The sequence below is a fragment of the Myodes glareolus genome, chromosome 17, assembly GCF_982192425.1.
Source record: "Myodes glareolus chromosome 17, mMyoGla1.1, whole genome shotgun sequence".
NCBI classification, from domain to species: domain Eukaryota; kingdom Metazoa; phylum Chordata; class Mammalia; order Rodentia; family Cricetidae; genus Myodes; species Myodes glareolus.
This window is the reverse complement of record NC_142042.1, coordinates 21,220,165-21,233,862: the sequence shown is the minus strand read 5'-3', so window position 1 is coordinate 21,233,862 and position 13,698 is coordinate 21,220,165. Positions and strand designations below refer to the sequence as shown.

Genomic DNA, 13,698 nt, shown 5'->3' with positions numbered 1-13,698 from the left:
GATCTCCCCCAGCCGCACTAAACTAAAGAGCCTTCTCTTGAGCTCCCCTGGGAAAAGAAGTGAATGATACAGATGGAGTATGCCTGGCTGCCTCTCTGACTGAGACTGGCATAGGAAGAATCCCAGTCTGAGAGTCAGTAAAACCAGCATTCTGGCCAGTTCTCTGCACAACACATGCACCATTTTTGTGACATTAATTTCTGTGGCATCTGCTCTCTCCTCTATTGCATGGAAGAGCAGGGGTACTTAGGAAGAGCTTGGCTATTCTTAACCTTTGTGTGTATTATGAGCCTCTCCGGATGTTATAAACCATACTCATCACGTGACGAGCTCACAATATTGTCTCCATCTTATTATTACATTGTGAAGCTCAAGTATATCAATAACACGAAACCAAATCTGTACCCAAATTCAAGGAACTTGAACCCACATAGGCCATCTGCAGAACACTTCAAACTAAAATTTCTTGCTCATAGAGCATGTGATCTTTCTACCAGTCTATGGCTTTTCTACAATGGAGAGGGCACCTATTCTCATTTAGGTCACACCCAAAATGCTAGCATGTTGTGGCTCCCTTCCCTGTAATAATAAAAATAACCTAGAAATGAAACCACTGCACCACCAGCCAAGAAGACACCATGCCAGCAGCTTTGAAAAGAAAGTTGTTTCCAAGTGTCAGAAATAAACTCACTTTGTCCCTAAGACATTTAGAGAAATGGTGGTGGGTAGGCTCTGCATCTTCTCCCCCAGCTGCTCTTCCCAAATGTGAGCTACACTAGTGTTGTGGGATAATCCTTTTGTACAATGTGAATATGTGTAACTCTGATTGGTTTAATAAAAAGCTGAATGGCCAATCGATAGGAGGGATTTGGGAGGGCGGGGCATAGAGGATGCCGAGAAGAAGAGAGATGCCAGACAGAGGGGAAGCAAGATATGAAGAATGCAAGGTAAAAGCCATGAGCCACATGTCACCATACAGGTGTATAGAAATGGGTTCATTTGCGTTGTAAGAGCTAGTTAGAAACAAGCCTAAGCTGTCAGCCAAGCTTTCGTAATTAATAAGAAGCCTCCAAGTCATGATCTGGGAGCAGGCTGGTGGGACAGAAAAATCCGACTATACACCAAATAGTTTTGTGAAGGAACTGTGGACTCCTGCCATCTTGAATCTTCCAAAGAAAGACCTTTTACAAATCCAAATTAATATTAACCAAAGATGGCAAAGGAATAAACATATTTTCTGATGTTCAAACTACCAAAAGACTTGATTTCTGCCCTTCCTCATTAGAAGATTTCTGCCTAATGTGCCCAATCCAAAAGAAGAAATTTAGAAACTAAGAACTATAATGTAAAAGAAGATCTTTTCATTTTCTTTGTTTTGGATCACATCAAGGTCATTTCACACGCTGAGACCTCTACTGCTGGCCAAGAAGAGACCTCGTTGAACAATAGCCAATGTAAATCACAAGCAAGAAGGAAACTGTGTCGGAAATAGAGCTCATAGCATCATTAGTAGATTCAGGAATCTCAACCAGAAACCTAGAAGTCAAGAAAAGAAAGCAAGCACAGGACAAACAATAAAAGTTTACACAGGAAATTCATCGGATGGCAAATATCCACAAGATCTAATGAATGGACACTATAAATATGAGCTTAACTATAACTCTGTTGTGAAAGATTTTAGAAACTGGGTATGGGAAAGAGAGGAAGGGGGGGCAATATAGAAGCAAAATCGCCATGCTCCACACGTAACTAAATATGGTGAAGCAGTGCCGTAAGGCTACGGCTAGGGAGGACTTAAAACTCAAAGTTACTTCATGGAAAAAGTAAAGATCAGGATGTTGAGTCAGGTGGCCCGTGCAACATTATCTGACTTGCAAAATAGTGTTCACCAAGCTTTCATTTAAAAAAAAAGACCAATGGGATGAATGAGAATGCCCCTCATAGGCTTATATATTTGTGTGCTTAGCCCCCAGCTGATTAACTGCTTGGAAGGAGCTTACAATCACCTGTCACTCCAGCTTGAGGGGAATTGACACCCTCTTCTGACCTCCTCAGGCATGCTGCAGATACATACACATGTATATGTACACACACACACACACACACACGTGTAATTTAAGATAAAATTAAGACAGAAAGGCTTAGGGTTTTTCTTTTACAAATGTCAACCGCTGTAAGAGTCTGCACTTTCCAATGGGTACCCACTCCCGACCCAGGCTGCGCGCGCGCTTCCTGAGCTCGGGCCCACGAGAAGGGACGATTGTCCTGAGGGTTGAAAAAGAGACACACACAAAAGAAACCTTTGCTCATTCACAAGAGTAAATGGCCACTTTATTAAACTCAAGTCAGGTATTTATACCAGTGGGCTAGAAGAATCGAAAATGCAAGGCCTCCTCCCAACCAGGAGCAGGAGGAGAAGATTAAAGCTTCCTGGCCCCTCGGGCAGGGTCAGCTAGGGGAGGCAGGCTGTCGGCCCATTGCTAAGACCTTGAATACAAGTGGAATCACCATAACAAAGAGAACCAGGTTCTAGCTAGGTTATCCCCTCAAGCCAGAGCTAGTGCAGAGTCTCCAGGAAGCCGGAGGTCACACAGCCCTGCGAATCGCCAGGAGAGAAGGGAAGAAACTTTGGTAGCTACAAACTGCCACGGCAGACATCTCATACATTTGCACCATCAAACACTTAGGAAACAGGAAGATGGAACTCATGGCTTATTCTCACTGTTCCTAAGAAAGCAGCACAAAGCATGGTCTAGTGAACAGACACCAGCTTCCAGACCATTCCTCCTAGGTTACAAAATAAGCATGTGCATGCATTGCATGCATGAAAGGATTCTTAAAGACAGACACTGCTTATCTAATGCCAGTTCTACAATATCAAGGGTCAGGTCCTGACTTCCTCCACAAACAACCCAATCCTCTAGACAGAGAGATTTAAAAAGGTTTTCTGTCTGTGGTTCACGGACTTGCATCATTTAATTTCCTTTGGAGACACGCACAAAAAAAAAAGTCAAAGGCATCCTTTTTTCCTGCAGTACTTAATTTTTTTTAGCTAGCTTTAATTCTTCTCCTACCAGTCTTCTCATGCTCCCAGCTGAGTCTTTAACTTTCCCAATCACCCTGACCCTAATGTTGTTCTCTGTGTGTTACATGGGGCTTTGAGTGGGAGCTTTGAATTAGAAAAACCATCTTCATCTAAACTGACTTGGAACAAACAGGCCTCTGCCCGTCTCCTAATCCATAGAGAATTGGTAATAACATTTTCCTCTCTGTGATGAGCAGAGGCTGATACAGGAACCTAAAGGGAAATCGAGAAACCCCTGCTGCCTTGCTGCTGCGGTGACCAAGTGTGGATGTGCTGTCATCTGCCTGTGTCCTGAAAAGACCTACACCCGAGTCTCGACTGACTCTTCCAGGAATGCATTAACTTCCACTGGGCAACAGTATGAACTTGGACCAGTGTGCTGAGCTTTCGTGGTTCACAGGCCTCTATTCTTTCTTCGAGGACCTCTCCTCTGTGTGGTGGGGATTCATTTCTGTTAAAACCATGCAACTTCATAATCCTTTGCAATCATCCAAGTCTGTAAAAGAGCAAGATATAAAGAAAACTAAAAAAACAGCATCATGCAAATGCTTCAGGAGAAAGAAGGAGAGGGAGACTGGGGAAGGGGGCTGGGAAGGAAGAAAGAAGGGAGGGGAAAAGGAGGATGGGGCAGTGAAAGGAAGGGAAGAGTAGGGAAAGGAAGGGGAGGGGAGGAGAGGGGAGTAGAGGGGAGGGGAGGGGAGGGGAGGAGAGGGGAGGGGAGGAGAGGGGAGGGACCTGGAACATTCAAGAGAGGGATATATTTTCTAGGTACACTTGATACAAACCACTGAAACAGGACAGACCATTCCTTTGTCAACAGAGCCATAACGTCAATCTAAGCATGAAATTTTAATTATTGATTAATGGATACATTTTGGGGTGAAAGTATTTTGGTTAAAGAGAAGAGTTTGTAAGTTGTGGGAGGGTAGACATGTATGGAAGTCCACGTTTTCATGTTCACACTAGGAAGATGTCATTCTTTACTGTTCCTACTGTTCCCTTGAGACAGGATCTCTCACTGAATCTGACCTTCACTTGTGAGCCGGCAGGCAAGCCATTAAAGTCCTTTCTCTGTCCTCCTCCTCCCACAGTTGAGATTACAAGCTTTGAACTCAGATCCTCACATTTCCACAGCCAGCGCTCTCACCCACAGAGACGTGTCCCCAGCTCCACAGTTCAGCATAGTAAGGCATGCAAATGTTACAGAGGAAAAGATTTATACCTACTAAAAAGTACAATTAAAAAATTGAAATAATACCATGGAAAGCTAAATTTTAAAGTCAAATGCCCGAGACAGTAAGAAGGAGCTTTAAAGTTCAACTTAAACTGAGAGAATGAGGAAGGTAAATACCCCCAACTAAAATCTGGCCTTGTGTTTAGATGCCTGAATGGAGGTGGCACGGTGAGGTCTTCTCCTGAAGACTGGTCCTCACATAGAAAGCACACATCACACAGTCCCTTCCCAACTGAACAGCAGGGATCCCAGGGACATTTCACTCCTCAACAGATGGCTGGAATGTGAGGTAAATATCACCAAACGCTGAACTTCAAATCCAGAAAACTTCCTGGAAGTTTAGTCAGGGACAACTTTTCATAGAACACAGATATCAAGATGAAAATATTATGCCAGGGGTACCTATGAGATGATAGTGAGATATATATGTGTGTGTGTGTGTGTGTGTGTGTGTGTGTGTGCACGTGCGCGCGCGTGTGTGCGCGTGTGTTATATATGTCCAAAGATTTGAATTCCTATCTACAACTAAAAAGATAAAACCTTAAATTTGGTAGGTCAATGTTAAGGAGAACAATCTTCAGTATTTTAGCACTGGTTACTTACGTTTCTCAAGTGTATGAAATGGCAGAAAATTAAAGAAATTAATTTAAAGAAATTACTTTAAAACATACCACTTATTTCATTGTTCAGAATATTTTCTTTAATATTAAGGAAATTTGGACCTTTTTTACTCAAAAAAATCAATGGCTTCTGGATCAATCAATGACTCATTATTACCACTGTGTCTTGGAGCTAAATGACCAGTATACAGGGTTCTCTAGAGGAACAGAACCTAGGTGAGGACATATTACAAGAGGGGTTTATAGCATTTGACTCAATGATTCTAGGAGGCTGTCTGTACACTGGAGAAGCTGAGAAACCACAAGCTCTTCAGTCCACAATGCTGGATGCCTCAGTAGTCACAATGTAGTGATAAAAACATGAAGGATTCCTAGAGAGCCCTTGGATCTTCAGGCCATGGTGACAGGCCAAAGAAGACAGGTTCTGGTATCAGGAAAGAATGACAATAGTGACAGCCACGGAGTAGGCACAGTTACCAGGAAGCAATGAAGGCAGGCAGGCAAGAAAAAAAAAAGTGAAACCTCCTAATAAGTAGGCCTAGACAAGAAGGCACAACTCTTGGGGATCAGATCTCCCATGCTCTTAGGGAGGTAGTATTACCTACAAAGACAAAGCGGCAGCCGACAGAATGGGAAAAGATCTTCACCAACACCACGTCGGACAGAGAACTGATCTCCAAAATATACAAAGAACTCAAGAAATTGGTCATCGAAAGAACAAATAATCCAATAAAAAAAATGGGGTACAGACCTAAACAGAGAACTCTCAACAGAGGAATCTGTTGACTGAAAGACACTTAAGGAAATGCTCAACATCCTTAGTCATCAGAGAAATGCAAATCAAAACAACTCTGAGGTTGCATCTTACAACCGTAAGAAAGAATAGTTAAGATCAAAAACACTGATCACAGCTTATGCTAGAGAGGATATGGGGTAAAGGGAACACTTCTCCATTGCTGGTGGGAGTGCAAACTGGTACAGCTGCTTTGGATTTCAGTATGGTGAATAAATACCCAAAAGTGGTATTGCTGGGTCTTGAGGTAGGTTGTTTCCTAATTTTCTGAGAAATCACCATACTGAACTCCAAATTGGTTACATACTTGCTAGAGACACTTGCATATTTTTTGTTAAGGATGTATATTGGCTGAACCTCACAGAAGAGAAAGTGGGAAGTACACTTGAATGCATCGGCACAGGAGACCCCAGAAGCACAGACACTGAGAGGAACAATTAATAAACGGGACCTCCTAAAACTGAGAAGCTTCTGTTAAGCAAAGGGCACGGTCAACAAGTCTCAGACTGGTGTAGCCTGGGATTCCTGTGTAACACAATGGAGAAACGGAAAAGAGCAACTAAGGATCTGCAAAGAAAGCAACATTTTCTAAAATTAGAACTTTGCATGACTTTTCTTGGGGAGACATGAACAAATTCTTCTTACCTTAGATTTGACACCAACGATACACTAAAGAGATTATTCAACCCTAGCCTAATTTAGTGAACCAGTGAGTTTACTGAGATGGCTTACAAGGACCCCGGATGATTAAAGAGCAGAGGTACCATTGACAAGTCTGCCCCAGCACTGATGACGAATCATAAAAGTTGCATCCCTGGAGATCCCTGTACCCTTTCTAGACAGCTGGGCTGCTCAGAGACTCAACTCTCTCCAGCAATAACCCGGTAATGCTTATTGCTCACATAATCTTAAGAGGCCCTGTGAATCTTTTAAGTTTCAGGATCTTCCTGAAACTTCTTCTGAGTGTTTTTTACTTCCTGAGCCTTGTATGTTTTCTTCATTTCCTGATGGGGTGTGTGTGTGTGTGAGAGAGAGAGAGAGAGAGAGAGAGGGTGGGGGAGTTCAAAGGCTAGAGTTTGCTCTCAGGTGACTTCCTGCATATACTCCCATTTAATTTTTTAGTCATATTCTCTCCCTGCCCCTGAAGCTCACTGTTGTAGCTAAACTAAGCCTAGCTGGTCAGCAAGCGCCTGGGATCTTTTCTGTTCCTTGATTCCGGGGTTATAGGCAAATGCTTAACTTTTATGTGAACACTGGAGATTTGAACTCAGATACTCTTGCTTTCGTAGCAAGCCTTTTACTCACTGAGCCGTATCTGCAGCCCATATGCTTTTCTCCAAAACGGACTATTTCAATTCACAGGAATGAGCTACACATGGGCTTTCTACTTTCTTTCTGTGTGTGCATGATATAAAGTATTTACTAATGACTGTTGGGTGAGGGGGAAGGCTCTAGCTAGTAATTAGAAATACAAAGGAAAGGGTCAGGTTTTGGTATTTAGAGAGGATTAGGCAACAAGATCCGCACTCTAGTTTTGAGAAATGATTTTTCTAGATACCAACCTTCATTGACAAATCAGTCACCAAGCCAGGGAGCGTCATTTACCACAGTCTTTCCAAACACAGGGCAATGACCTCCATTAAGTCCTGTCTAGATTCAAGAGGGAACAATAAGACATAGGAAAAGCAAAGAGAAAATTCTCCCTTCTTGGTCACAGCAATGTTTTAAACTAGCGAAGGAGAGAAGCAGGAGGGAGTGGAAATGTGTATCGGTAATGTTTCCTTAGAGTTTTGTCCCGAGGCATACAGGGTCAGAAAGAGGCTGTTGCCTCTCTCCAAGTTCTGACCCGGGAAAGAGCTGAGCTATTCCAATCCCTGACTGATGTGTGAGCACCTCAGGGCAACAGGAAAGCAGAGACACCTGGGGCTGGGAGAGCTGGAGTGTCCGCCCCTCCTGAGTCAACACCACTGGCCAGAAGGCACTTGGATAAGTAGCTCCGGGTCCCACCAGAGGGAGCAGTTGCCGCTGCTTGGCAGCAACGCATCCCAAAGGATTCTAGAGAAAAGTAGGGACCCTGGAGGTGAAAGCCAATACAATTTCCCCAGAAAAAGAGCCGAATCAGAAAGGCTAGAAATTACACCAAATCCCTTTCCTTCCCAAGGCTGTAAGAACCCAAGCAGAAGAGGGTCACATTGGGTGCATACTTGGGATGTGTGTGGCCATACTGAGTGAGCAAGGACTTGACGATGCCGAAAGGCTTCATACCCCCACAAGGCACTAATAAAGCTGCCTGTCTGTGTACTAGGAAGAAAAGTAGGGAGGGAGGAAGAAACCCAATAACTGGGTGGAATATTTTCTAAATGGAAGATTGAAACTGTTAGACCTGGTGAACCACATAGGACATTGAACTCTCTTTTTCTCTTGTTAATTAGTAAATAGGGATTCTAGCGGGCAGCCAATTAGTTTGGCTGCAATGAAGAAACTGTCTTCACTGTACATTCTAATTATGAGGGGACCGGGATTGGGAGCGGCTGCCCTTGGTTTTGCTTACTCACAAAATTCTTCATCCAAATCGCTCATTAGTTCTACCCTCATCATGGTTCCTCATGCTGAGACTGTAGGTATGGACTAAAATTGGCTGGTGTGGGGGGGAGAGTAAATCCATACACAACAATAATGAAACACAGTCTGTGATACGGTTGCCTCGGGTATAAATCTATACAAGCACCTAAATTCAGAAGATAATGCAAAAGGCACAAATTCAGGCTCCTCCATTTCTATTTCCACCTTCAAAAGCAGCGGGACAGATCCTGAATTCTAGTCCTTAGCTTGTCTCTAGGCTGGTCGGTCCTTTACACATCACCGGTTCCTCTACATGCCCTGGTTTCTCTTATCCTGAGTCTGCATTGCTACCTCCTTTTATCAGGGCCCTTCCCTGCTGCATCTGCTGTCAAACTCACTCTAAGTCCCCTTAGGCACACTCTGTTTAATGAATCTATGCAGAAGCCACTGCCTCAAGCATGCACCTCCACTCTCTGCCTGCCTGCGTTATTGTCCTAGGCTTGTCTGTAGCATCTGCCTGAGAAACTCTCTTTGTAACTGGGAGGCTTTCTGTCCTACACTGTGTGTGGAAGGATTGAGAATGAAGCTGCTCTCCTGAGGGCTCAAGACAAAGTTGCTATGAGTTCTGGTGCACTGTTATTAAATACCCCACGCCACGTACTTTAGAGGTTTACCACTAGCCTGGCTAGGAGCTCAGACACAGCCGTCCCCCCACACATTTCCGTGGATTTATGCTTCTGGGTACATTTTTGATAGCAGTAACTTTGCATTTATTGCTTGCAGCTTTGGATGAATGGCCTGAGTCTTGAGTCTTTATTATTATCATCATCGTTCTGAATGTCTTAAACTTTTGCAGTTACATGAGCACATTGCCTTCTGTGAATCGGATTAGAGTTTAGAAGTTAAAGAAGTTACATTTAATGAGATTGTCGAAAAGTGTTGCTTCGGGACATTTCATACTCTAATAATGTAGATGTTTATTCCTTTATGAAGCCTAGTGATAATTTCTCAACAATGCAGTAAAAATCTTCATAAACATAAAGGAAGCAAAGCCAATTCTCTTCGGTTCTTACGTAAACACACTTTCAAAACACAAAGCACAGGAAAGCATTCCATTTCTGTGAGTTGGGCTCCGAGACCAACAAACGGCACATTATGAATATCAGAACTAATTGATTCAGTTTGTCAGAGCTCATGAAGGGATATGGCTCCCATCTACCTGGCCCTCATTAACAAGCTTCTGCCTGGCATAACTTGAACCCAGAAAAGGAAGGTCAAAGAGAGAGACAGAAAAGAGGGGATCAAAGAGAAAGCAATTTACTGATATGAATGCAGAGTGCCCAAGATTCAATATTTGTGTGTTCACCGATAAACAACCAGGCTGCTATATTCTGACATATATTCTCTACACTATACATGCACACGGCCCTCTTCCAGGATCTCATAAACCAATGGGGGAATATATGATGTATATGAATTCTTCTAACAATAAGAAAGGGAAAATGGTTGTGTCAACGTGAATAACAAATAAGGAGAGACTCTAAATAAAAAATGAGGTTGCTCAAGAATCAGCAAGAGACGTGTAAATCTAAGCTCAGGCACCACACTGAGCCGGGGCAGAGCACTGGTATAGAAACAGGCGAGGGAAAAGTAATGGGGTTTACATGCAAAATGAGGGTGGTTATATAAGTTATGTGAGACAAAATTCCTTGGTTATAAAGATTAACAGTTCCCGGAGACCAGGCAGTGGCTGGACTGATGTACTCGCAATGGTCACCTGGGAGCAAGGTTGTGGTTAGAGAAATATCATGCATGGTTCCTATGATCCAGTGAACTGTGCATGAGCATCCTCCCTTTGTGACCTCTTGACTGCATTTGCTCCGGTGGGGACTCTGCCTCTGAGAACACTGCTATCTACCATGGAAGCCGTGCCAGCTACAGTGCTCGAGAAGTTCCAAAACAAAGATCAACGTGCGAAAGAGCTCTAGCGGAAGTGCACTTAAGTTGAGCCTGGAAGAATGAGCATTTCCCTTGGCAAACGAGAGCATGTAGCTGTCCCAGCTTGATAGTGACATCTAAATGTGGAACGAGAAAGCCCCTGGGTCTGAGCATGGCGTGAATATTGCTGCAAGTCAGAAGCGGAACCAGGGTGTCTGTGATAGACGCTTCCACAGGGAAGAGAAAGTGCTGCCCCAGAGGGTGGGAGGAAGGAGGGCAGAGTCTTCCATCTCAGCTTCACTCTGGACAATCCAAGCACTGTCAGGAAATCAGAACTGTTTTCAAAAACTGGGCAGCTGAGGAAGCAAGGTTTGTTGAAGAAAAAATAAAGCAAGCTGTGGGAGAGCGTGTGCCCTTGAGCAGGAGCACTGACTTTTAGGGAGCACGGAAGCTGCGGAAGAGCACGTGCCCTTGAGCAGGAGCACTGACTTTTAGGGAGCACGGAAGCTGCTGAAGAGCATGTGTCCTTGAGCAGGAGCACTGACTTTTAGGGAGCATGGAAACTGCTGAAGAGCACGTGCCCTTGAGCAGGAGCACTGACTTTTAGGGAGCACAGAAGCTGCTGAAGAGCACGTGCCCTTGAGCAGGAGTGCTGACTTTCAGGGAGCAGGGCCTTCCCGTGTGTTAGCTCGAGTGGGCTGATTTAAGAGTCTGCGCCTCATTAGAAGCAAAAATGTAAACAAGATCAAACAAAATTTACATGAAATGTTTTATTCAGCTGAATTTTCCCTGAAATTCAAATTGGCAAGAGAAAAGAAAAGAAAGATTGAATATTGTTAACAAAGTCAAATTTTTAGAAGAGCCCTCACATGTCAACCATAAGTGTGCAGCTGTGAGTAAAGAGCCACTTGCTTATGTTCTGTCCAAATTAACCACCATCTAGAATAGGCACAAAGTGTCCCATAATATCCCTAAAAGAATGATCGCAAGAAATATATGGACTTGTGCAGTATCATGTAGAAATAGGTTTAGATTAATGTTGAAAGAAAGAAAGAAAGAAAGAAAGAAAGAAAGAAAGAAGGAAAGAAAGAAATACAAGAAAGGAAATAAATTTTCCATTAAAAGCTAGAAGAGAAAATGAGAGGAAGCTATGAAAAGTTAGTCTATGCTTACTTCACAGGCTACTGTCATCCTGTTCCATTACCTTGACCATGTAACTTAGGTAGAGACAATGTAGAGCACTGGACATGCGGAATTAAACTGGACACTGCCCACTGCGCAGCACTGTTGTAAGCTCACGACTCCCTAACAAGTTCTTCTCCAGGCCCTTTAGCTCACAGCAAGATTCCAACATCCCAAACCTAAGTCATCGTCTTTGCACTACCAGATAAAGGCTTTAAATGGAAGAGACTCTCAATCTCACTTATACAACACAAGATAACTGAATAACTCCCTGGTGCAGCAAAACCTTGGTATTCAAACAAGAAACAGGATCGAGGGACAGAAAGGGTCATCACATCAGTCAGCCCAGGCAAAGGGTATTTCCCTCCTAGTGTGCTGTGCGGTTTCATGCAGGTTGGCATCCTTCTCTTTCCTTGGTCAATCTAATAAAAATGTCTGCTTATAACGAAGCATCCAGAACAATGCACACGGGAAAGATTGATGGTCATTCCTGTCAGCGTCACAGAGTCTGGAGTCACCTAAAAGACTAATCTCCAGGCACAACGGTGAGGGACCGCTGAGCCTCTGAGCATGTGTATGAGGAAATTTCTTCATTGGGTTAACTGAATGGGAAGATCCACAGGGAAAGTACATTTCCCTGGACTGGTTCCTGGACTGCACACAGAGGAGAAAGGCACCTGACTGTGTGCCTGCTTTGTTCTCTTTCTGGGTACAGATACAATGTGACAAGCAGCCCCAAGCTCCAGCTGCCCTGACTCCCCCACTGTGCTGGACTGCACCTTGAACTGTGAGTCAGAATAAGGCCTCCCTCCCTTAAGTAGCCTTTTTTATAGTGTTTTATAACAGGAACAGAAAAGTAGCAAAGGCAGTGACCTCAATTTTCTCTCTAACAGTACAATGACTACTTGGTTAGAAACAACAACAACAAATTAGGGAGGAGACTAAACCAACACTCATTACATTTTGTCAAATTTTTACTCTGAGGAAAAGAGTCCATCTTATCTTCTACAGAAGTAATTAGGGGCTGGAGAAACAGATCAGTAAGTAAGAGCCCTTGATACCCTTCCAGGGGACCAAAGTTCTCAGCACCCACTCCAGCTCCAGGAGATCTAACGCCCTCTTCTGACCTCCACAGATACCTACACATGGGTGCACAGACACACAGATACAGTTACATGTGTGCAGACACAGGGGAAGAGAGAAAAACAGACAGATAGACAAATTGAGACAAAACAGAGAGAGGCATAAATAAAAATAAATCTTTAAAAGCACAAGCTGGCAAGATAGGTAAAAGGTGCTTGTGCCACACATCTGATGATCTGAGTTCCATGCCTGGGGCCACGTAAAGGTAGAAGGAGAGGACTGACTCTGTAGAGGTGTCCTCTGGCATCCACACATGTTCCATGTGTATGTACACTTCGACACACATGCATGTGTGCACATGCGCACACACATACACACACCATGGACTCACAAATTACAACAGAGTGAACCTTACCTGGAGATTAGGAAAGTAACACTGTAAGAAAAAATCCATGTAGCCATGTCCACCTTTAGAAGAAAGACAAGATATGTGTTAGTTTGGAGGAACTGTCCCAGTAACATTCGGAGTTTCCCACACAACCTAGGCCACTAAGTCAGGCGGATGTCAATCTCCATCCGTAAATTCAGATAAGGATAGTACCAAAAAATAATAGGATGATCCAATAATTTTGTCAAAATTGCAGATGAGTGCCTACTAAATTTATTCTTTTGGGGGTTGTTGTTGTTCATTTGTTTGTTTGCTTGTTTTGTTTTGTTTTGTTTCCAGAACTAGAGAGTAAACTCTGGGCCTCGTGCTTGCTAGGCAAACCCTCTCTCCTGAGCTAAACCCCAGACCCAACCTGCTCTTTTAAAACTTGAATGCGTACAGCAGATCAAAGAAGGCAGCCATGAATTTTAGAAGTGTGTCTTGGATCTTTATGACTTGCCATGCATGCATCTGGGGAAGCACCCAGAGTGACATACAGCTCCTGTCACTCAGGCCCTGTCCTTAAGAACTTGAGAGTTTAGGAAAAGGTGAAATCAGGTAAACACACACACACACACACACATACACACACAATCACAGCCCAACAGGAAAGAACAAAGCAGAGTAGGAAAGAACAAGTGTGAATTAAACACCGGCAAGGTCAACACGTCAGGAAGCCTCTTTCTACTTAAAATAATCCCACATAGTTGAGAATGTTTACAATCTTTCTCTCAGCTACACCCCAAAGGTAGACCTGTTATCCTGGCTGCTCTG

General features: G+C 43.6%; 1 long non-coding RNA gene across 1 annotated transcript; it reads right to left on the bottom strand.

Annotated features, from left to right (window-relative positions):
* Positions 1-2,297: 2,297 nt before the first annotated feature.
* Positions 2,298-12,973, bottom strand: LOC146891191 (uncharacterized). The gene is made up of 2 exons (XR_014997790.2): positions 12,913-12,973; positions 2,298-3,581 (listed from the first exon to the last, which is right to left on the bottom strand). It is a non-coding gene; the product is annotated as an uncharacterized LOC146891191 (long non-coding RNA).
* Positions 12,974-13,698: the final 725 nt, after the last annotated feature.